At 44.2% G+C, this 25,682-nt stretch overlaps 1 pseudogene; it reads left to right on the forward strand.

Moving 5' to 3' along the window:
- The first annotated feature begins 9,174 nt into the window (after window positions 1–9,174).
- LOC125517772 (small nucleolar RNA Z247) lies at window positions 9,175–9,313 on the forward strand (annotated as a pseudogene).
- The last annotated feature ends 16,369 nt before the right edge of the window (window positions 9,314–25,682 follow it).

The following is a 25,682-nucleotide window of genomic DNA, read 5'->3' on the forward strand; positions in this document are numbered from 1 at the left end:
TGAAACTGGTGGTCTTGTTGACCATCAACACTTGATGCTCCTTCTTGATTTCTACCTCCGTAGCCTTTAGCATTGCGAAGAGCTCAGGAATCGTCTTATCCATCCCTTGCATATTATACTTCATCACGAAGCTCTTGTAGCTTGGCGGCAGTGATTGAAGAACCCTGTCAATGACACTATCATCAGGAAGATTAACTCCCAGTTGAGTCAAGTGGTTGTGGTACCCAGACATTCTGAGTATATGTTCACTGACAGGACTATTCTCCTCCATCTTGCAGCTGTAGAACTTATTAGAGACTTCATATCTCTCAATCCGGGCATTTGCTTGAAATATTAACTTCAACTCCTAGAACATCTCATATGCTCCATGACGTTCAAAACGTCGTTGAAGTCCCGGTTCTAAACCGTAAAGCATGGCACACTGAACTATCGAGTAGTCATCAGCTTTGCTCTGCCAGGTGTTCATAACATGTGGCGTTGCTCCTGCAACGGGGTTGTCACCTAGCGGTGCTTCCAGGATGTAATTCTTCTATGTAGCAATGAGGATAATCCTCAAGTTACGGACCCAGTCCGTGTAGTTTCTACCATCATCTTTCAACTTAGTTTTCTCTAGGAACGCATTAAAATTCAACGGAACAACAACACGGGCCATCTATCTACAACAACATAGACATGCAAAATACTATCAGGTACTAAGTTCATGATAAATTAAATTTCAATTAATCAAATTACTTAAGAACTCCCACTTAGATAGACATCTCTCTAATCATCTAAGTGATCACGTGATCCACATCAACTAAACCATGTCCGATCATCACGTGAGATGGAGTAGTTTTCAATGGTGAACATCACTATGTCGATCATATCTACTATATGATTCACGCTCGACCTTTCGGTCTCCAGTGTTCCGAGTCCATATCTGCATATGCTAGGCTCATCAAGTTTAACCCGAGTATTCCGCGTGTACAAAACTGGCTTGCACCCGTTGTATGTGAACGTAGAGCTTATCACACCCGATCATCACGTGGTGTCTCGGCACAACGAACTGTAGCAACGGTGCATACTCAGGGAGAACACTTATACCTTGAAATTTAGTGAGAGATCATCTTATAATGCTACGGCCGAACTAAGAAAAATAAGATGCATAAAGGATAAACATCACATGCAATCAATATAAGTGATATGATATGGCCATCATCATCTTGTGCCTTTGATCTCCATCTCCAAAGCACCGTCATGATGACCATTGTCACCGGCTTGACACCTTGATCTTCATCGAAGTATCATTGTTGTCTCGCCAACTATTGCTTCTACGACAATCACTACCGCTTAGTGATAAAGTAAAGCAATTACATGGCTGTTGCATTTCATACAATAAAGCAACAACCATATGGCTCCTGCCAGTTGCCGATAACTGTGTTACAAAACATGATCATCTCATACAATAAAATTTAGCATCATTTCTTGACCATATGACATCACAACATGCCCTGCAAAAACAAATTAGACGTCCTCTACTTTGTTGTTGCAAGTTTTACGTGGCTGCTACGGGCTGAGCAAGAACCGTTCTTACCTACGCATCAAAAACCACAATGCGGTATAGTGATTGCTTTTTGATCTTCAGAAAGAAACCTGTTCATTGAATCTGATTCAACTAAAGCTGGAGAAACAGACACCCACTAGTCACCTATGTGCGAAGCACGTCGGTAGAACCAGTCTCCCGTAAGCATACGCGTAATGTCGGTCTGGGCCGCTTCATCCAACAATGCCGCTGAATCAAGAATCAACTAGTGACGGCATGAAGTATGTATATACCCACGCCCACAACTCCTTTGTGTTCTACTCGTGCATATAACATCTACGCATAAACCTGACTCGGATGCCACTGTTGGGGAACGTAGTAATTTCAAAAAAATTCCCATGCACACGCAAGATCATGGTGATACATAGCAACGAGAGGGGAGAGTATCGTCTACGTACCCTCATAGACCGTAAGTGGAAGCGTTATGACAACGCGGTTGATGTAGTCGTATGTCTTCACGATCGATCGATCTAGCACCGAAGGTACGACACCTCCGCGATCTGCACACGTTCAGCTCAGTGACGTCCTGCGAACTCACGATCCAATAGAGCTTTGAGGGAGAGTTTCGTCAGTATCCAAATACCTAGTTCAATCTCGTTATCGGCAAGTCTCTTTACTCGTTCCGTAATGCTACATCCCATAACTAACTCATTAGCTACATTGCTTGCAAGGCTTATAGTGATGTACATTACTGAGAGGGCCCAAAGATACCTCTCCGACAATCGGAGTGACAAATCCTAATCTTGATCCATGCCAACTCAACAAACACCATTGAAGACACCTGTAGAGCACCTTTATAATCACCCAGTTATGTTGTGACATTTGGTAGCACACAAAGTGTTCCTCCGTATTCGGGAGTTGCATGATCTCATAGTCATAAGAACATGTATAGTTATGGAGAAAGCAATAACAACAAACTAAACGATAATCATGCTAAGCTAATAGATGGGTCAAGTCAATCACATCATTCTCTAATGATTTGATCCAGTTAATCAATTGACAACTCATGTCTATGGTTAGGAAACATAAGCATCATTGATTCAACGAGCTAGTCAAGTAGAGGCAAACTAGTGACACTCTGTTTGTCTATGTATTCACACATGTACTAAGTTTCCGGTTAATACAATTCTAGCATGAATAATAAACATTTATCATGATATAAGGAAATATAAATAACAACTTTATTATTGCCTCTAGGGCATATTTCCTTCAGTGGGCATGCCCATCATAGGACCCCACGCAAGATTAGAATGAATTCGGGCGCCAAACGCACGTTGCGTCACGCCCGATTAGTGTTTTCAGTGCGTTTCGCAGAGAAAACCCTACGAAATTCATACGGTGCCGAAAAATGATGAAAACTTGCATGCATGATGGCCCTGGTGATGCGGGCGTGTGCAAAAAGTTTGGGGTCAAGTAGCCGAGTCAGAAAAAAAACTTCAGAGGACCTCCTTCAGATTCGATGAGTGTTGGTTGCATAGTTGGTACGAGGTGGCATGCATGAAATGTCACCCAATTTTGGAAGGCAGTGGGCATGCCCAGCATAGGACGCCACGCAAGATTAGAACAAATTCGGGCACGCACGTTGTGTCACGCCCGGTCAGTGTTTTTGGTGCGTTTCGCCGAGAAAACCCTACGAAATTCGTATGACGTCGAAAAATGATGAAAACTTGCACGCATGATGGCCCTAGTGATGCGGGTGTGTGCAAAAAGTTTGGGGTCAACTGGCTGAGTCAGAAAAGAAAACGAACTTCGGAGCTGACCTCCTTCAGATCCGATGAGTGCTGGTTGCATAGGTGGTACGAGGTGGCATGCATGAAATGTCACCCAATTTTGGCAGGCAGTGGGCATGCCCATCTTAGGACCCCATGCAAGATTAGAATGAATTCGGGCACCAAACGCACGTTGCGTCACACCCGGTCAGTGTTTTCGGCGCGTTTCACCGAGAAAACCCTACAAAATTCGTACGATGTAAAAAAATGATGAAAACTTGCACACATGATGGCCCTGGTAATGCGGGCATGTGCAAAAAGTTTGGGGTCAACTGGCTGAGTCAGAAAAGAAAATGCACTTCGGAGCTGACCTCCTTCAGATCCGATGAGTGCTGGTTGCATAGTTGGTACGAGGTGGCATGCATGAAATGTCACACAATTTTGGCAGGCAGTGAGCATGCCCATCGTAGGACGCCGCGCAAGATTAGAACGAATTCGGGCGCCAAACGCACGTTGCGTCACGCCTGGTCAATGTTTTCGGTGCATTTCATGGAGAAAACCCTACGAAATTCGTACGACACCGAAAAATGATGAAAACTTGCATGCATGATGGCCCTGGTGATGCGGGCGTGTGCAAAAAGTTTGGGGGTCAACTGGCTGAGTTAAAAAAGAAAACGCACTTCGAAGCTGACCTCCTTTAGATCCGATGAGTGTTGGTTGCATAGGTGGTACGAGGTGGCATGCATGAAATGTCACCAAATTTTGGCAGACAGTGGGCATGCCCATCGTAGGACCCCACGCAAGATTAAAAAGAATTCTGGCACCAAACACATGTTGCATAATGCCCGGTCAGTGTTTTCGGTGCGTTTCACCGAGAAAACCCTACGAAATTCATACGTCATCGAAAAATGATGAAAACTTGCACGCATGATGTCCCTGGTAATGTGGGCATGTGCAAAAAGTTTGGGGTCAACTGGCTGAGTCAGAAAAGAAAATGCACTTCGGAGCTGACCTCGTTCAGATCTGATGAGTGCTTGTTCAATAGGTGGTATGATGTGGCATGCATGAAATGTCACCCAATTTTGGCAGGCAGTGGGCATGCCCATCGTAGGACCCCACGCAAGATTAGAACGAATTCGGGCACCAAACGCACATTGCGTGACGCCTGGTCAGTGTTTTCGTTGCGTTTCACCGAGAAAACCCTACGAAATTTTGAATGGTTGAATGGGTGAGTCAGAAAAAAACGCATTAATATTTTCTGTCGTTTAAAACATCAGAGATAATGGCTCTCTTTTTGAAGAATATGCATGATCCTTATGAACCTTCACAAGCTCTGAGAAGGTGAAGACTCACATCGATCCTGCATATCCTCCAAATAGAGTCCCACAAACACAGATGTTTGTTCATGTCAAAAAAGAAAAGTATATAAAGAAGTCAATGGCGCACCGGCTTAGCGATGTGGTATTAAACTAGGAGGTGTTAAAGTACCATGCATTTATTTGTTTTGAAAAAATGCATCATGGGCCAGCCTGCGGAAGTTTTACAGGACGGGCCAACGGACCCACTATGGCGTGACCATGTGTATGACGCCGTACGTGCGTGCATGGGCATGGGAAATTACTCTGTCATTACCTCGCCCCACGACTGCCTAACCCTGCCGCCTCCATGCATGACCTCAGCCTGATCTCACGGTCACACCACCGTCGCCATCCCAACTCCCTTCCCCGTCGCCCTCACGATGGCTATACACTCCGGCATCTACGCGCGCGGCCTGGATGTTGGCCCGGCCGGGCCGTCTTGGCAAAGTCGCTCTCACCTAGAACCATAGGGCGGGCCGTCGGCCACCGCAGTGGTGTTGGCAGAGGGCGGTTGCCATGACTAACCCACACCGGGTGGGCATAGCCAACGAGGGCTGCCGGTGCACGTTGCTTCGCAGGAAGGTATGGTACTAAACCACATGTAATGTTTTTTAAATCTCGTAACTAGTCAAATAACATTAATCTTATTTAGAATGCAAGAATACGGAGATGTGTACTGTTCGATTGAGAAGTGGTGCGAATTGGTGGGAAAATTCACACCTAGACAACGCATGAGGCTACGTGGCACCAATTTGGACAGTATGTTGAGAATTCCTTCGGTGAAAATAAGGAAAAACTTATTGGAATTTATGATTACAATGTATGGTACTAGCATAAAGCGATTTCTTATTCGCCAAATAATGATGGCATCACTGTGCTTAATGAAGATGTTTATGACATATTCGGGCTACGTAACGAGGGTGATGATTTGATTAGCATGATAGCAACAGTACAACTAGACGCCAAAAAAATTGTTCTGACTCAGTTTCTAGATAAAAGGACGGGCCTAATCCTGATAGATGACTTGATTAAAAATATTGTTGATAGTTAGTCATATAATTATGATTTTGTGAGAAGGGCCGCCATGGTGCTTATGGGTACAGCCTTAGCATCACAATCCACCAAGTTTGTTCCTTATCGTTATTAAAAAATGGTGGAGGATGTCAACACTATCAAGTCATACAATTGGAACAATTTCATGTTGGGGGTGTGCATGGATGCTATTAAAAAATGGTCGAAGATCTTGAAAAATTCCATTGGCCTATTGGGAACTTGGCTCTTCTTCAGGTACAAGTCATTTCGTAATAGTTGTATGTACATATATTTTATATGTGATATATGTATCTGACTAATTGTGTTTACTATCATGCAGTACATATACTGGGAAAAACTTGATCCAATTGGTCTGGATGCATTCGATCCTTTGTCTCATGAATACCCACTAATGCTTAACTGGCCAGAAACGGAAGGGAAAAAGCGAGACGACTATGACAACATACACGGGTGGGGTACCAGCAATGTAAGTCAATAAGTATAGTCTTTATTTGTTCCACATAGTAATTAAGTATATTTGTTATTTATTTTATTTTATTGTTTGTTATACAGATTGAAGACTGCATTAGCGAAGAGTACGGACGCGCTAAGGTTGCACGTGAAGGGACTGTCCCATAGGAAGAAACGAAGAAAGCTAAACGGAATGGTGGTGGCAGGAGTAGAAAGCCAAGTACGTTGGCGGTTTCATCAAACACGAATTATAGTATGGACCACGTGATCACATGCATAAAACTGCTTCACAAGGAGGTTCTCAATATTCCTGAAAGATGTGCACATGTAATTTAGAAGTTGCATTGAATGTGCTTTAATTATTCAACTACTTATCGTGTTTCATTTGTGTTTGTAGATGGTAATGAAAAGGTTGAACACGGAAGGTGTGATATACAAGCTCAATAAGCAGGACAACGTTGAAGAATTTGATGATGTAGGTGAAGGAGTTGGGATGGAGAATGGCAAGTACAAGTCAAAATATTGGCCAGAAGTTGAATCACCTACCGACGTAAAGATAGGAACATCTTTCATGGGTATGAATGATACCTCCATGCCCGTTGATGACACGGGTGCTCCGGCGACAACACTGGGTAAAGGTGAAGCTACTGATCCTTTTATTATAGAGGATAATGGAAACTCTCCGTCTTCGGCATCAACTGTACGGACAAAAGACTTTCCGTCTATGTCCCGAACCCCGCAGAATGCTGATATTTTTGGTGAGTCTATGGATGGTTTGTCACCAAAAAAGTCCAAAGAAACGTTTGAGAGTTTCCCGGCAATGAGCAACATAGCTAATGGTGATGGCAGTCATGAGAATGAAGGTAAACGCAAACAAAATCCATCGAAATATTGTCAATCCCCCTACGACCTTTTGATTACCCGCAAGAAATGTGTTAAAAAAGTAAGTCAAATACTACTTTATTATGCATTCACGCGTTATGTACTTTTTTATTATGTAACTGACCGTAACCGCATTGCTTTAGATATGTTTGCTTCACCACCTTCAATTCTAGCAAGTTCACTTAATATGACTTCGGATCACATAGAGCCAGCCAAAGTTTTTGTTGAGACTCTTGCATCGTCAAAGAAGCATGCGCATCGAACTTTGGTTAATGTGCCGCCACCAGATGGGGACATATGCATGCCAGCTATGCTTCATGATGTCCTCGCGTTTAAATGGTTGAGTGGTGCTATAAGTATGAGTTTGTTTTTAATAGAACCATCATTTGTATTGCAGAAGTTGATAGAAATTTTATACTAATGTATGCAAGTCATCAATGCATATTGTAAACACCTACAAGCCTGTGGTTTTCGTGATCGTCACATATCAACAACGAGGTTTCCCAAATTTATGTTAAATAGGGCAAGGGTAAAGAACAAATCAGTTAATAATATAAACTCAGAGAAGCTTACAAAGAAAACAAAAGTCCTCACGAGAGTGATGGATGAGTATTTCGCACGGGACAAGGTATTGCTTTCATATTTATTAGTTTTTCTTATTCAATAGTGTTTAATTGCACTAACATCATTTTGTGGTTATGTAGGCGTATTTTCCTATGCACGTTAACGAGAATCATTGGATAACCATAGTGATGCACACCGTCAAGGAGGAGTTTCAAGTTCTTGACTCAAATTCTAATGGCGCAATTAGCCAAAGAATTCGCAATATGATTGCCACACTGGTATGCTATAATTTTCGCACTCACATGAAAAAAAATATTAGGACCTACATTATTCTAGTTTATATTGCGACATACATTATTCTGGTTTATGTTGGAACAAAAATATATCTTGGTTTCGTTAATTTGTTTCAGAGAGCTGAAATTTCTAAGGATATTATGGAGGCCAACTCAACTCTTCAAGCAAAAAAATATCCAGATGTGTCATCGTGGCCAATAAATGAGTACGAAATGTCGAGACAAAAAGTTGGGTAAGTTCATACTGCATACCACTAGTACAAGCAAGTGCATGCTACGTCCTAAGCTGATCGCACGTGTTTATTACAGAGTGTCATGTGGACTTTTTGTGATGTTGTGCATAAAACACTGGGACAGAGATCGCTGGACATATGAATTTGACCAGGAAGAGATTAATGCATCAAGGCCACATATTGTCGCAGGAATTATTTTTTCAGAGGTGAACACATTAGAGAAGGTCAAGATGAAAATTGTTAAAATCATGGAGAAGAAATAGGTATTAGCATCGGTAGGCTTTTAGTCCCGCAGAAGGTTGTTAAATGATATTGTTGTAGTTTGTGTAACGTGACTTATGTCACGATGGTGTAATTGTGTATGCGTGAGTTGTAATCTTGGCAGGTTGTTGGAGTAGGAGATCCTTATCTTGTATAGACTTGGATGAGGGGTCAAGCCACACAACAACCTGCGCCATGTACTTGTTCTCTCTATATAACACGCACGCGTCCCTGCATGATAGCATACGCTTCCAATATTCCTTTCTTTCATGGTAATCAGAGCCAGCCTCGAACTCATCCATGGCAAGCTCCTCCGTGAACTCCTTCCCCTCGTCGCCGTTTGCAAACATCGCCACAGAGAAGCTTACGAGAGGGAACGAGCCGCTATGGCGCGCCACCGTGCTCTCGGCCATTCGGGGGGCGCAGATGGCGGCGTTCCTCGACATCGAGGAAGAGGTGACGTCCATGCACATTGAAGTCACCGACACCGACGGGAAGACCAAGTCCAAGGCTCCCAATCCGGAGTTTGGTGTGTGGTATGCGCGTGATCAGCAGGTGTTCTTGTACCTGCTGACCACGCTACCGCGCGAGATGTCCGTGCAGGTGGCGACCTGCCACACCGCAGCTGAGCTGTGGAACACCGTGCAGGGGATGCTGACATCGCAAACCCGAGCGCAAACCGTCAATGTCAGGATCGCCCTCGCCAATCTTCAGAAGGGAAACTCCACGATCACTGAGTACGTTGGTAAGGTTAGAACTCTCTGTGATGAACTCGTTGCTTCAGGGAAGAAGGTGGATGAAGAGGACATTGTGTCCCACATCCTAGCTGGACTAGATGAAGAGTTCGACCCCGTGGTGTCAGTCATGTGCTCTCGGGTCGAGCCAGTCAAGGTCCCGGAGTTGTACTCGCAGCTCCTGAGCTTCGAAACCCACATGAATCTTCGTGGCTGGTCCTCCCAGTCGTCTGCAAATGCAGCCGGTCGTGGGCGCTCCAACAACAGAAACAACGGCGGTGGTGATCGCGGCCGCGGCAGGCAAGGCGGCGGCGGTGATCGCGGCCGCGGCAACTCCTCCAGGCCATCCAACCGTGGAGGCGGCAGCGGTGGAGGTGGGAACTACAACAACAATCCCACCACCAAGCTGCCATGCCAGATCTGCGGCAAGGTGGGTCATCCAGCGTGGAAGTGCTGGAAGCGCTATGACTCCGCCTACCAGGGAGGAGAAGAGCGCTCGGCGAACATGACTGCACCACAGTATGGGGTGGACACCAACTGGTACATGGACAGTGGTGCCACTGACCATATTACCGGTGATATGGAGAAGCTCACCGTCCGGGAGAGGTACACCGGCAACGACCAAATTCACACGGCCAATGGGTCAGGTATGGCTATTGATCACATTGGTCACACAACTATTTCAACCCCAGGTCGTGATCTATATCTCAATAATGTTCTTCACTTTCCAGAGGCCACAAAAAGTCTAATCTCAGCAAGCAAACTTGCCCTTGATAATGATACCTTTGTTGAAATTCACCCTCATTTTTTTCTTGTCAAGGATCTGGAAACGAGGAGGGTTCGACTTCGAGGCAGGGGTAGGAAAGGTCTCTATCCTATCGAGCACGTCGGGACAAACGTCAAGAAGCAAGTGCTAAGTGTCACCAAACCATCTTCGGATTGGTGGCACCGACGTTTTGGTCATCCATCTTCCATCCTTGTTCGGAAGATCATTAGTGAAAATAAACTCCCGTGTGCTAGTAGTAATGATAATAAACTTGTATGTGACGCCTGCCAAAAAGGCAAAAGTCACCAGTTGCCTTATCCTCAATCTATGAGTGAATCAAAATTTCCTTTGGAACTTATTTTCTCTAATGTTTGGGGTCCTGCCGTTGAAACCGTAGGAAGGAAGAAATACTGCGTTAGTTTCATTGATGATTTCAGTAAGTTTACATGGATCTATCTCATAAAACACAAGTCTGAAGTTTTTCAAAAATTTCATGACTTTCAAAAACTTGTTGAAAGACAGTTTGATCAAAAGATCCTTGCCCTTCAAACCGACTGGGAGGGGAGTATGTCAAGTTGAACTCTTTTTTCACAAAAATTGGTATCTCTCATCACGTTTCCTGTCCTCACGCTCATCAACAGAATGGCTCGGCCGAACGAAAACATCGTCACATAGTTGAAGTCGGTTTGTCCTTACTTGCTCAAGCTTCCATGCCCTTAAAATTTTGGGATGAAGCCTTCATTGCAGCTACCTATCTCATCAATAGGATGCCAAGCAAATTCATAAATTTTGGGACACCTCTCACTAGGTTATTTGGTGAAACCCCAAACAACTTGTCTCTCCTTATCTTTGGATGCGCTTGCTGGCCCAATCTTCGGCCGTATAACACACATAAGATTCAGTTTCGTTCTAAACAATGCGCCTTCCTTGGATATAGTAACCTTCATAAAGGCTACAAATGCCTGGATATTTCCACTGGACGAGTTTACATATCTCGTGATGTAGTTTTTGATGAAACCTGTTTCCCCTTCTCTACTTTGCATCCTAATGCGGGTGCTCGTCTTCGCGCCGAAATCCTCCTGCTTTCACCGGAGCTCTTAAATCCTATTGATCAAGGGGGTGAATGTGTTAATGATCATGTGATTAATAGTGCTACTGACCCTGATCGTCATGGTGCAGAAATAGGCAGCAAAAATGATGCAAAAAATGCTGCTACACAGCGTGATTTTATGCTCCATATCACGCCAAAGGGAACCGGCGTGGGACACGAGACGGATCTGCCTGCAGTTGCTGATCCCGAGAGATCTAGCGGCGCAGGATCCGGCGCCCCAATCATGCGTGCAGACGTCCAGGAGGATCTGTCTCCTCCACCCACGGGCAGCCCCTCCACGTCCGACACGCAGCCCGCGTCTGCTGAGCGGTCGGGCGCACCCGGCTGTGGCGCGTCCCCCAGCGCCAGTTGTCGCTCTTCGGCTGGATCGCCCGCGCCTGGCCCGCTGTGTATTGATGGCGCTGGCCCGCGGTCTCTAGGGCGTGTGTCCCCCACATGACAAATCGATCCGGCGCGTGATCCCACGCCTGATCATGCGGCAGCCGAGGGAGATCCCCTGACGGATCTGCCGGTACGAGGAGCAGGATCCTCTGCAGCGCCAGGATCGTCTGCGGCTACTATTCCTGCGCGTCCGAGTACGCGGTCACAGCGAGGTGTGTTTAAACCATTGGTCCCAAAGGATGGCACGGCCAGGTATGACAAGAATTTCAAATTTGCGAACCTTGCTGCTACTGCTACAGAACCACGAGATCTAGCAGAAGCTCTAAGCAATAAAAATTGGAAACATGCTATGGAGATTGAATATGATGCACTTATGAAAAATCAATCCTGGCACTTAGTTCCATCTAGACAAGGTAGACATATAATAGATTGCAAGTGGGTGTACAAAATTAAAAGAAACTCAGATGGCACTATAGATAGATACAAGGCTAGATTAGTTGCTAAAGGATTTAAACAACGCTATGGTATTGATTATGAGGACACGTTTAGTCCTGTTTTTAAAGCAGCTACTATCAGACTTGTTTTGTCTATTGCTGTATCTAGAGGTTGGAGCCTTCGCCAATTGGATGTACAGAATGCGTTCCTACATGGGGTTCTCGAGGAAGAGGTCTATATGAAGCAACCACCTAGTTTTGTGAATGCCACCAAGCCACAACATGTGTGCAAATTGGACAAAGCATTGTATGGTCTGAAACAGGCACCCAGAGCTTGGTACTCAAGACTAAGCACAAAACTGCAACAACTTGGGTTCAGACCTTCAAAGGGAGACACTTCTTTGTTCTTCTTCAAGAAAGGGAAGGTGATCATTTATATGCTTGTTTATGTAGATGATATAATTGTTGCTAGCTCCTCTCAAGAAGCCATCGCAGCTTTGCTTAAAAACTTGAAAAATGATTTTGCTCTCAAAGACTTGGGAGAATTGCATTATTTCCTCGGCATTGAAGTAAACAAGATACATGATGGTATATTGTTGACCCAAGAAAAATATGCCAAGGATATACTCAAACGGGTAGGTATGAAAGACTGTAAACCCTCCAGTACACCTTTATCCACAACAGAAAAACTGTCACTGCATGAAGGAGAACTGTTGAGTGCAGAGGAAGGAACTAAATATAGGAGTGTTGTTGGTGCACTCCAATACTTAACCTTGACAAGACCAGATATTTCTTTCTCAGTTAACAAGGTCTGTCAATTTTTGCACTCACCCACTTCTCTACATTGGACAGCCGTCAAAAGGATATTTAGATATATCCAAGGAACTACTGGTACAGGACTCAAAATATGTAAGTCACCATCAACTACTATAAGTGCCTTTTCTCATGCAGATTGGGCAGGATGTCCTGATGACAGAAGGTCTACTGGAGGTTTTAATGTTTTCTTTGGGTCCAATCTTATATCATGGAATGCAAAGAAACAAGGAACAGTCTCTCGTTCCAGCACTGAGGCTGAATATAAGTCTCTAGCGAATGCAACAGCTGATGTAATGTGGATGGAAACTTTACTAGATGAGCTAGAAGTAAAAAGGTCACACACCTCTTACTTATGGTGTGATAATCTTGGAGCAACGTATCTCTCTGCCAATCCAGTGTTTCATGCAAGAACAAAACACATAGAAATTGATTTTCATTTTGTCAGAGAAAGAGTTGCTAGAAAACTGTTGGAGATCAGATTTATTCCAACAGGAGATCAAGTGGCAGATGGATTTACAAAACCATTGCAGGTTCGACAACTACAAGCTTTCAAGAACAATCTTAACCTTGACACATTTAGATCGAGGGGGGATGTTAAATGATATAGTTGTAGTTTGTGTAACGTGACTTATGTCACGATGGTGTAATTGTGTATGCGTGAGTTGTAATCTTGGCAGGTTGTTGGAGTAGGAGATCCTTATCTTGTACAAACTTGGATGAGGGGTCAAGCCACACAACAACCTGCGCCATGTACTTGTTCTCTCTATATAACACGCACGCGTCCCTGCACGATAGCATACGCTTCCAATCTTCCTTCCTTTCAAATGTTTCCCTGCCATTGTTGGGTACTTATAACTTTGTTGGATTGTAATGCGACATGGCACTTTCAGTTTATTCGTTATGCTGCTTTGTTAAAGGATATGAGACATGGCACTTTCAGTTTATTCGTTATGCTACTTTGTTAAAGGATATGAGACATGGCATTTTAATTGTTATGTGTGAAATATGATATATTTATATTAATGTGTTACTGCTGTCATGACTTTTGTCGACTGTTTAATATATCAAAAAAATTAATGTATGTGAAAAAACATATTTCAAAAAAGAGGCCCAGCCGTGGCCGGGCGCGCGCATGGAGACTTTACTAGAACCGCCCCGATCGAGCCTGAAGGCGAAAGGGACAGCCTTTCGGCCGCCGAGCAGCCCAGCCACGGCGTGAAGGAAATATGACCTAGAGGCAATAATAAAGTTATTATTTATTTCCTTATATCATGATAAAAGTTTATTATTCATGCTAGAATTGTATTAACCGGAAACATAATACATGTGTGAATACATAGACGAACAGAGTGTCACTAGTATGCCTCTACTTGACTAGCTCGTTAATCAAAGATGGTTATGTTTCCTAACCATGGACAAAGAGTTGTTATTTGATTAACGGGATCACATCATTAGTTGAATGATCTGATTGACATGACCCATTCCATTAGCTTAGCACCCGATCGTTTAGTATGTTGCTATTGCTTTCTTCATGACTTATACATGTTCCTATGACTATGAGATTATGCAACTCGCGTTTGCCGGAGGAACACTTCGTGTGCTACCAAACATCACAACGTAACTGGGTGATTATAAAGGAGCTCTACAGGTGTCTCCAAAGGTACATGTTGGGTTGGCGTATTTCGAGATTAGGATTTGTCACTCCGATTGTCGGAGAGGTATCTCTGGGCCCTCTCGGTAATGCACATCACTTAAGCCTCGCAAGCATTGCAACTAATGAGTTAGTTGCGGGATGATGTATTACAGAACGAGTAAAGAGACTTGCCGGTAACGAGATTGAACTAGGTATAGGATACCGACGATCGAATCTCGGGCAAGTAACATACTGATGACAAAGGGAACAACGTATGTTGTTATGCGGTATGACCGATAAAAGATCTTCGTAGAATATGTAGGAGCCAATATGAGCATCCAGGTTCCGCTATTGGTTATTGACCGGAGACGTGTCTCGGTCATGTCTACATTGTTCTCGAACCCGTAGGGTCCGCACGCTTAAGGTTACGATGACAGTTATATTATGAGTTTATGCATTTTGATGTACCGAAGGTTGTTTTGAGTCCCGGATGTGATCACGGACATGACGAGGAGTCTCGAAATGGTCGAGACATAAAGATTGATATATTGGAAGCCTATGTTTGGATATCAGAAGTGTTCCGGGTGAAATCAAGATTTTACCGGAGTACCGGGAGGTTACCGGAACCCCCCGGGAGGTATATGGGCCTTAGTAGGCCTTAGTGGAAGAGAGGAGAGGTGGCCAGAGATGGGCCGCGCGCCCCTCCCCCCTTGGTCCGAATTGGACAAGGAGAGGGGGCCGGCCCCCCTTCCTCCTCTCTCTCCTCTTTTCCCCCCTCCACGAATCCTATTCCAACTAGGAAAGGGGGGGGAGTCCTACTCCCAGAAGGAGTAGGACTCCTCCTGGCGCGCCACACCTTGGCCGGTCGGCCCCCCTCCCTTGAACCTTTATATATGGAGGCAGGGGCACCCCTAGAGAAACAAGTTGATCCACGTGATCGTATTCTTAGCCGTGTGCGGTGCCCCCTTCCACCATAGTCCTCGATAATATTGTAGCGGTGCTTAGGCGAAGCCCTGCGACAGTAGTACATCAAGATCGTCACCACGCCGTCGTGCTGACGGAACTCTTCCCCAACACTTTGCTAGATCGGAGTCCGGGGATTGTCATCGAGCTGAACGTGTGCTAGAACTCGGAGGTGCCGTAGTTTCGGTGCTTGATCGGTCGGGCCGTGGAGACGTACGACTACATCAACCAAACGCTTCTGTTGTCGATCTACAAGGGTACGTAGATCACACTCTCCCCCTCTCATTGCTATGCATCACCATGATCTTGCGTGAGCGTAGGAATTTTTTTGAAATTACTACGAAACCCTTAAGTGGCATCCGAGCCTAGGTTTTATATGTTGATGTTATATGCACGAGTAGAACACAAGTGAGTTGTGGGCGATATAAGTCATACTGCTTACCAGCATGTCATACTTTGGTTCGGCGGTATTGTTGGACGAAGCGGCCCGGACCGACATTACGCGTACGCTTACGTGAGACCGGTTCTCCCGACGTGCTTTGCACATAGGTGGCTTGCGGGTGACAGTTTCTCCAACTTTAGTTGAACCGAGTGTGGCTACGCCCGGTCCTTGCGAAGGTTAAAACAACACCAACTTGACAAACTATCGTTGTGGTTTTGATGCGTAGGTAAGATTGGTTCTTGCTTAAGCCCGTACCAGCCACGTAAAACATGCAACAACAAAGTAGAGGATGTCTAACTTGTTTTTGCAGGGCATGTTGTGATGTGATATGGTCAAGACATGATGCTAAATTTTATTGTATGAGATGATCATGTTTTGTAACCGAGTTATCGGCAACTGGCAGGAGCCATATGGTTGTCGCTTTATTGTATGCAATGCAATCGCGCTGTAATGCTTTACTTTATCACTAAGCGGTAGCGATAGTCGTGGAAGCATAAAGATTGGCGAGATGACAAAGATGCTACGATGGAGATCAAGGTGTCGCGCCGGTGACGATGGTGATCATGACGGTGCTTCGGAGATGGAGATCACAAGCACAAGATGATGATGGCCATATCATATCACTTATATTGATTGCATGTGATGTTTATCTTTTATGCATCTTATCTTGCTTTGATTGACGGTAGCATTATAAGATGATTTCTCACTAAATTATCAAGAAGTGTTCTCCCTGAGTATGCGCCGTTGCGAAAGTTCTTCGTGCTGAGACACCACGTGATGATCGGGTGTGATAGGCTCTACGTTCAAATACAACGGGTGCAAAACAGTTGCACACGCGGAATACTCAGGTTATACTTGACGAGCCAAGCATATACAGATATGGCCTCGGAACACGGAGACCGAAAGGTCGAGCGTGAATCATATAGTAGATATGATCAACATAGTGATGTTCACCAATGAAACTACTCCATCTCACGTGATGATCGGACATGGTTTAGTTGATTTGGATCACGTAATCACTTAGAGGATTAGAGGGATGTCTATCTAAGTGGGAGTTCTTTAAGTAATATGATTAACTGAACCTAAATTTATCATGAACTTAGTACCTGATAGTATCTTGCTTGTTTATGTATGATTATAGATAAATGGCCCGTGCTGTTGTTCCGTTGAATTTTAATGCGTTCCTTGAGAAAGCAAAGTTGAAAGATGATGGTAGCAATTACACGGACTGGGTCCGTAACTTGAGGATTATCCTCATTGCTGCACAGAAGAATTACATACTAGAAGCACCGCTGGGTGCCAGGCCTGCTGCTGGAGCAACACCAGATGTTGTGAACGTCTGGCAGAGCAAAGCTGATGACTACTCGATAGTTCAGTGTGCCATGCTTTACGGCTTAGAACCGGGACTTCAACGACGTTTTGAGCATCATGGAGCATATGAGATATTCCAGGAGTTGAAGTTAATATTTCAAGCAAATGCCCGGATTGAGAGATATGAAGTCTCCAATAAGTTCTATAGCTGCAAGATGGAGGAGAACCATTCTGTCAGTGAGCATATACTCAAAATGTCTGGGTATAATAATCACTTGATTCAAATGGGAGTTAATCTTCCAGATGATTGCGTCATTGACGGAATTCTCCAATCACTGCACCAAGCTACAAGAGCTTCGTTATGAACTACAATATGCAAGGGATGAATAAGACTATTCCCGAGCTCTTCGCAATGCTGAAAGCTGCGGAGGTAGAAATCAAAAAGGAGCATCAAGTGTTGATGGTAAACAAGACCACTAGTTTCAAGAAAAAGGGCAAAGGGAAGAAGAAGGGGAACTTCAAGAAGAACAGCAAGCAAGTTGCTGCTCAAGAGAAGAAACCCAAGTCTGGACCTAAGCGTGAAACTGAGTGCTTCTACTGCAAGCAGACTGGTCACTGGAAGCGGAACTGCCCCAAGTATTTGGCGGATAATAAGGATGGCAAGGTGAACAAAGGTATATGTGATATACATGTTATTGATGTGTACCTTACTAATGCTCACAGTAGCACCTGGGTATTTGATACTGGTTCTGTTGCTAATATTTGCAACTCAAAACAGGGACTACGGATTAAGCGAAGATTGGCTAAGGACGAGGTGACGATGCGCGTGGGAAACGGTTCCAAAGTCGATGTGATCGCAGTCGGCACGCTACCTCTACATCTACGTTCGGGATTAATATTAGACCTAAATAATTGTTATTTGGTGCCAGCGTTAAGCATGAACATTATATCTGGATCTTGTTTGATGCGAGATGGTTATTCATTTAAATCGGAGAATAATGGTTGTTCTATTTATATGAATAATATCTTTTATGGTCATGCACCCTTGAAGAGTGGTCTATTCTTATTGAATCTCGATAGTAGTAACACACATATTCATAATGTTGAAGCCAAAAGATGCAGAGTTGCTAATGATAGTGCAACTTATTTGTGGCACTGCCGTTTAGGTCATATCGGTGTAAAGCGCATGAAGAAACTCCATACTGATGGACTTTTGGAACCACTTGATTATGAATCACTTGGTACTTGCGAACCGTGCCTCATGGGCAAGATGACTAAAACGCCGTTCTCCGGTACTATGGAGAGAGCAACAGATTTGTTGGAAATCATACATACAGATGTATGTGGTCCGATGAATATTGAGGCTCGTGGCGGATATCGTTATTTTCTCACCTTCATAGATGACTTAAGCAGATATGGGTATATCTACTTAATGAAACATAAGTCTGAAACGTTTGAAAAGTTCAAAGAATTTCAGAGTGAAGTTGAAAATCATCATACCAAGAAAATAAAGTTTCTACGATCTGATCGTGGAGGAGAATATTTGAGTTACAAGTTTGGTGTACATATGAAACAATGCGGAATAGTTTCACAACTCACGCCACCCGGAACACCACAGCGTAATGGTGTGTCCGAACGTCGTAATCGTACTTTACTAGATATGGTGCGATCTATGATGTCTCTTACTGATTTACCGCTATCGTTTTGGGGTTATGCTTTGGAGACGGCCGCATTCACGTTAAATAGGGCACCATCAAAATCCGTTGAGACGACGCCTTATGAACTATGGTTTGGCAAGAAACCAAAGTTGTCGTTTCTGAAAGTTTGGGGCTGCGATGCTTATGTGAAAAAGCTTCAACCTGATAAGCTCGAACCCAAATCAGAGAAATGTGTCTTCATACGATATCCAAAGGAGACTATTGGATACACCTTCTATCACAGATCCGAAGGCAAGACTTTTGTTGCTAAGTTCGGAAACTTTCTGGAAAAGGAGTTTCTCTCGAAAGAAGTGAGTGGGAGGAAAGTAGAACTTGACGAGGTAACTGTACCTGCTCCCTTATTGGAAAGTAGCGCATCACAGAAAACTGTTTCTATGACACCTACACCAATTAGTGAGGAAGCTAATGATAATGATCATGAAACTTCAGAACAAGATACTACTGAACCTCGTAGATCAACCAGAGTGAGATCCGCACCAGAGTGGTACGGTAATCCTGTTCTGGAAGTCATGCTACTAGATCATGATGAACCTACGAACTATGAAGAAGCGATGGTGAGCCAAGATTCCGCAAAATGGCTTGAAGCCATGAAATATGAGATGGGATCCATGTATGAGAACAAAGTATGGACTTTGGTTGACTTGCCCAATGATCGGCAAGCAATTGAGAATAAATGGATCTTTAAGAAGAAGACTGACGCCGACGGTAATATTACTGTCTACAAAGCTCGACTTGTCGCAAAAGGGTTTCGGCAAGTTCAAGGGATTGACTACGATGAGACCTTCTCACCCGTAGCGATGCTTAAGTCTGTCCGAATCATGTTAGCAATTGCCGCATTTTATGATTATGAAATTTGGCAGATGGATGTCAAAACTGCATTCCTGAATGGATTTCTGGAAGAAGAGTTGTATATGATGCAACCGGAAGGTTTTGTCGATCCAAAGGGAGCTAACAAAGTGTGCAAGCTCCAGCGATCCATTTATGGACTGGTGCAAGCCTCTCGGAGTTGGAATAAATGCTTTGATAGTGTGATCAAAGCATTTGGTTTTACACAGACTTTTGGAGAAGCCTGTATTTACAACAAAGTGAGTGGGAGCTCTGTAGCATTTCTGATATTATATGTGGATGACATATTACTGATTGGAAATGATATAGAATTTCTGGATAGCATAAAGGGATACTTGAATAAGAGTTTTTCAATGAAATACCTCGGTGAAGCTGCTTACATATTAGGCATAAAGATCTATAGAGATAGATCAAGATTTTTAATTGGACTTTCACAAAGCACATACCTTGACAAGATTTTGAAGAAGTTCAAAATGGATCAAGCAAAGAAAGGTTCTTTCCTGTGTTACTAGGTGTGAAGTTGAGTCAGACTCAATGCCCGACCACTGCAGAAGATAGAGAGAAGATGAAAGATGTTCCCTATGCTTCAGCCATAGGCTCTATCATGTATGCAATGCTGTGTACCACACCTGATGTGTGCCTTGCTATAAGTCTAGCAGGGAGGTACCAAAGTAATCCAGGAGTGGATCACTGGACAACGGTCAAGAACATCCTGAAGTACCTGAAAAGGACTAAGGATATGTTTCTCGTATCTGGAGGTGACAAAGAGCTCATCGTAAACGGTTACGTTGATGCAAGCTTTGACACTGATCCGGACGATTCTAAATCGCAAACCAGATACGTATTTACATTAAACGGTGGAGCTGTCAGTTGGTGCAGTTCTAAACAAAGCGTCATGGCGGGATCTACGTGTGAAGCGGAATACATAGCTGCTTCGGAAGCAGCAAATGAAGGAGTCTGGATGAAGGAGTTCATATCCGATCTAGGTGTCGTACCTAGTGCATTGGGTCCAATGAAAATCTTTTGTGACAATACTGGTGCAATTACCTTGGCGAAGGAATCCAGATTTCACAAGAGAACCAAGCACATCAAGAGACGCTTCAATTCCATCCGGGATTTAGTCCAGGTGGGAGACATAGAGATTTGCAAGATACATACGGATCTGAATGTTGCAGACCCGTTGACTAAGCCTCTTCCACGAGCAAAACATGATCAGCACCAAGGCTCCATGGGTGTTAGAATCATTACTGTGTAATCTAGATTATTGACTCTAGTGCAAGTGGGAGACTGAAGGAAATATGCCCTAGAGGCAATAATAAAGTTATTATTTATTTCCTTATATCATGATAAAAGTTTATTATTCATGCTAGAATTGTATTAACCGAAAACATAATACATGTGTGAATACATAGACGAACAGAGTGTCACTAGTATGCCTCTACTAGACTAGCTCGTTAATCAAAGATGGTTATGTTTCCTAACCATGGACAAAGAGTTGTTATTTGATTAACGGGATCACATCATTAGTTGAATGATCTGATTGACATGACCCATTCCATTAGCTTAGCACCCGATCGTTTAGTATGTTGCTATTGCTTTCTTCATGACTTATACATGTTCCTATGACTATGAGATTATGCAACTCCCGTTTGCCGGAGGAACACTTTGTGTGCTACCAAACGTCACAACGTAACTGGGTGATTATAAAGGAGCTCTACAGGTGTCTCCAAAGGTACATGTTGGGTTGGCGTATTTCGAGATTAGGATTTGTCACTCCGATTGTCGGAGAGGTATCTTTGGGCCCTCTCGGTAATGCACATCACTTAAGCCTTGCAAGCATTGCAACTAATGAGTTAGTTGCGGGATGATGTATTACAGAACGAGTAAAGAGACTTGCCGGTAACGAGATTGAACTAGGTATAGGATACCAACGATCGAATCTCGGGCAAGTAACATACCGATGACAAAGGGAACAACGTATGTTGTTATGCGGTCTGACCGATAAAAGATCTTCATAGAATATGTAGGAGCCAATATGAACATCCAGGTTCCGCTATTGGTTATTGACCGGAGACGTGTCTCGGTCATGTCTACATTGTTCTCGAACCCGTAGGGTCCGCACGCTTAAGGTTACGATGATAGTTATATTATGAGTTTATGCATTTTGATGTACCGAAGGTTGTTCGAAGTCCTGGATGTGATCACGGACATGACGAGGAGTCTCGAAATGGTCGAGACATAAAGATTGATATATTGGAAGCCTATGTTTGGATATCGGAAGTGTTCCGGGTGAAATCGGGATTTTACCGGAGTACCGGGAGGTTACCGGAACCCCCCGGGAGGTATATGGGCCTTAGTGGGCCTTAGTGGAAGAGAGGAGAGGTGGCCAGAGATGGGCCGCGCGCCCCTCTCCCCCTTGGTCTGAATTGGACAAGGAGAGGGGGCCGGCCCCCCTTCCTCCTCTCTCTCCTCTTTTCCCCCCTCCATGAATCCTATTCCAACTAGGAAAGGGGGGGAGTCCTACTCCCAGAAGGAGTAGGACTCCTCCTGGCGCGTCACACCTTGGCCGGCCGGCCCCCCTCCCTTGAACCTTTATATACGGAGGCAGGGGCACCCCTAGAGAAACAAGTTGATCCACGTGATCATATTCTTAGCCGTGTGCGGTGCCCCCTTCCACCATAGTTCTCGATAATATTGTAGCGGTGCTTAGGCGAAGCCCTGCGACAGTAGTACATCAAGATCGTCACCACGCCGTCGTGCTGACGGAACTCTTCCCCGACACTTTGCTGGATCGGAGTCCGGGGATCGTCATCGAGCTGAACGTGTGCTAGAACTCGGAGGTGCCGTAGTTTCGGTGCTTGATCGGTCGGGCCGTGGAGACGTATGACTACATCAACCAAACGCTTCCGTTGTCGATCTACAAGGGTATGTAGATCACACTCTCCCCCTCTCGTTGCTATGCATCACCATGATCTTGCGTGAGCGTAGGAATTTTTTTGAAATTACTATGAAACCCTTCACGGCGTACAACAGGGCATTCATGGTAGTATTGTGTAGTGAGCTTGTGAGAACGGCGATGACGCAGGTATATAAACCGGTCGTGGCGTCCCTCGGCGGGCGAGGTGGGACTAAACCTAGTCGGCGCAACGCGCCAGCATCCCCAGCCGCACACGAAGCGACCTTAATGGGCCGGCCCACGCGCCCGACGCGCGTCGTTAATGGGCCGATGTACAAACAGTGCCATCTCCCCCACCCGCGCATTGAGTATGCCGACCAACATAGTGTGCCCAGAGGTCCGCGCAGCCGCGAGTGCAGCTTCTGTAGTTTAGTCCCACCTCGCCTGCAGAGGGACACATGGACCGGCTTAAATAGCCGCCTCGCCATTCCCTCATAAGCTTCAAAGATGTCCTGATGCCTTGGGTTCGCTTGTCATTGCCGCCGCGCCACTATGCCTTGTTGGCACCAACTCAGGATGGCGGGGGTATTTTTTATATAAAAAATATGACCATCGCGAATACAAACAACAACAGTACGTATCAAAAACATTGTAAACATCACAAGCGCAAACTGATACATTTTAACATAGCAAAAATATTACTTTCACAGTACAAATTACACTAGTTGCACACACTTATAACATCCCATCTCACAAAATAGTACCAATGATAGTTGGACACACATTTAAATGTTTAGTCTCACACGAAAGCGACAATAAAACGTAAAAAAATTGTCTACAAATATAGTATGTCTAGCAACACAACGACATGCGAATTGAACTCTTCCCAGTGCCTTCCATTGATTAATAACACTTCATCTTTATGCCTGGTTCCTACATAACAAATTGTAACCAACTCATCAGACAATTGTAAAGAGAGAAACAAAAGATAATTAAAAAAAATGTAAAACTTACTTTTCATTCCGGGGGCACGTTTGCCATCTATGGTCCTCTTTGCGACATATGCCACAAAGAGGACCGAGTTTTCTCTCAGAAAATGATTTTGGCCTTCCATTTTTGTAACATTTGGATCTTTCTTTGCCCGCTCTATCTTGCTCTCTTTAGGGGTGCCCTTCGTTGAAACTTTCACGGGATCACCTATGACATCAACATGTTGTTCCGGCTCACGTGGCTCCTCATGCACATTCCTTCTACTACCAACAGCATCATCATCAGGGACCTTTTTCTTAGCTATTATATTCTGCAGACACTACATCAACTCATCAAAGACGAATGGATCATTTTATGCAACATGGAAAGCTTCTGCTCTTGTTATACTGAGTTGACTATAGCGAGCACGTTGCTCTGCCCCTTTCCATCCCTAGCCAAATATGTCACTCTTCTGTTGTGCAGGCATACCACCTCTCGCAACTTCCGACATCCTCTTAAGGATGCAACACTTAGGTATTTTAGATATTTTCAGATGAACCAACACATACAGAATGTGTTTGCAAGGCAACCCTTTCCGAAGCATTCGTCCACAACTGCAGCCTATAGTATTCTCAGAGTTTTCAGCTCGATAATTCACGCTGAACTGAAATTTGCGGTTATTTCTCCATGTCACGGTGAAGGTGTGACAGTCAACTCCCACTAGCATCTAAAAAATCTCAAGCTCTCCCATCTTCTTCATATCTTGTTGAAGAATATAAAAATTGGCATGAGTGAATACCTTGGCAGCATGCTTCTCAATGTCCTTATATTCAGTGCCTGATGGTGGCAATGACTGATTAGAAACACAATCATCATGCGCCTTGTTCTCACGTAGTCGAACTATGCAATTCTCATAATGCACAACTAGATCAACAATAGTCATACCGCCTCCCAGGTGAAGGTGAAGACAAGAGTTAAGGCTTTCGCTCCTCTGATTACTGCGCATACCCAAAAAAAAACCATCTGACAGATATGATGCTGCTCACATACTCCTCTTCCTGTACATCCTACGTAGCCACTCTTCTGTTTTATCAGTCTTCCATTTAAGGACAAAAGCGTGCCATCTTGCCTCAAAGTTGGCAGGAGAGGTGGAGTAGTACAAGAGTGCCCTGGACTCATTTAGTGATTTGTAATTAAGGTGCTTCTGCATATTTTTTCCATGTGCCATGAGCAGAGACGGTGCAACACATCAGCCAAAACCATCCGAATAGCTCGTATCATTGCAGCGTCTCCATCTGTGATGATTGACCTTGGCTTCTTCTGACAATTGGCCTTCAGGAATGTCTGGAGCAGCCACACATACGTCGCTTTGGTCTCGTCGAACACAATGGCACAACCAAACATTGTGGTGCAACGGTGATTATTTACACCAACAAAGGGGACGAACAGCATACCATATCTGTTCATCTTATACGTGATGTCAACCACAGTCACATCTCCATACAACTGATAGTCCCTCCACGATTGTGCATCGCACCAGAACATGCTCTTAAACGACCCTCCTTATCGAGCACGTACTCAAAGAAGAGGTCTAGATCCTTCTCCTTTCTGCTCCTCATAATCCCGATTGCTGTGTTAGCATCACGCTTCGCAATCAACTTCATTTTTTCTCGGCAACATAGGTTGCAGATGTCTCGTCTCAGAAACCCACACTTATCGTACGAACCATACCTGCTAATGAAGTTGTCGACGATGATATGCTTTCTGATCCCAGCTCCTTCCATCGCCAAGATCTCAGCTATCTGGTGATCTCCCATCACTCTATGTGACCGCAGAAATACCACCTCATCTTCTCAAGCCAACAAATGGTTGTGATCATCCATAAAAGCTGCCACGAACCAGACTCCACGTCCTTTGTCCAACTTCACGACCAAATGTGCGCTGCACTCGCAACGAGTCTTAGGCCTTAGCTGAAGGAAATATGCCCTAGAGGTAATAATAAAGTTATTATTTATTTCCTTATATCATGATAAAATTTTATTATTCATGATAGAATTATATTAACCGGAAACATAATACATGTGTGAATACATAGACGAACAGAGTGTCACTAGTATGCCTCTACTTGACTAGCTCATTAATCAAAGATGGTTATGTTTCCTAACCATGGACAAAGAGTTGTTATTTGATTAACGGGATCACATCATTAGTTGAATGATCTGATTAATATGACCCATTCCATTAGCTTAGCACCCGATCGTTTAGTATGTTGCTATT

The sequence above is a fragment of the Triticum urartu genome, chromosome 6A (assembly GCF_056163025.1).
Source record: "Triticum urartu cultivar PI428250 chromosome 6A, HENAU_Tu73, whole genome shotgun sequence".
In the NCBI taxonomy this organism is placed as follows: domain Eukaryota; kingdom Viridiplantae; phylum Streptophyta; class Magnoliopsida; order Poales; family Poaceae; genus Triticum; species Triticum urartu.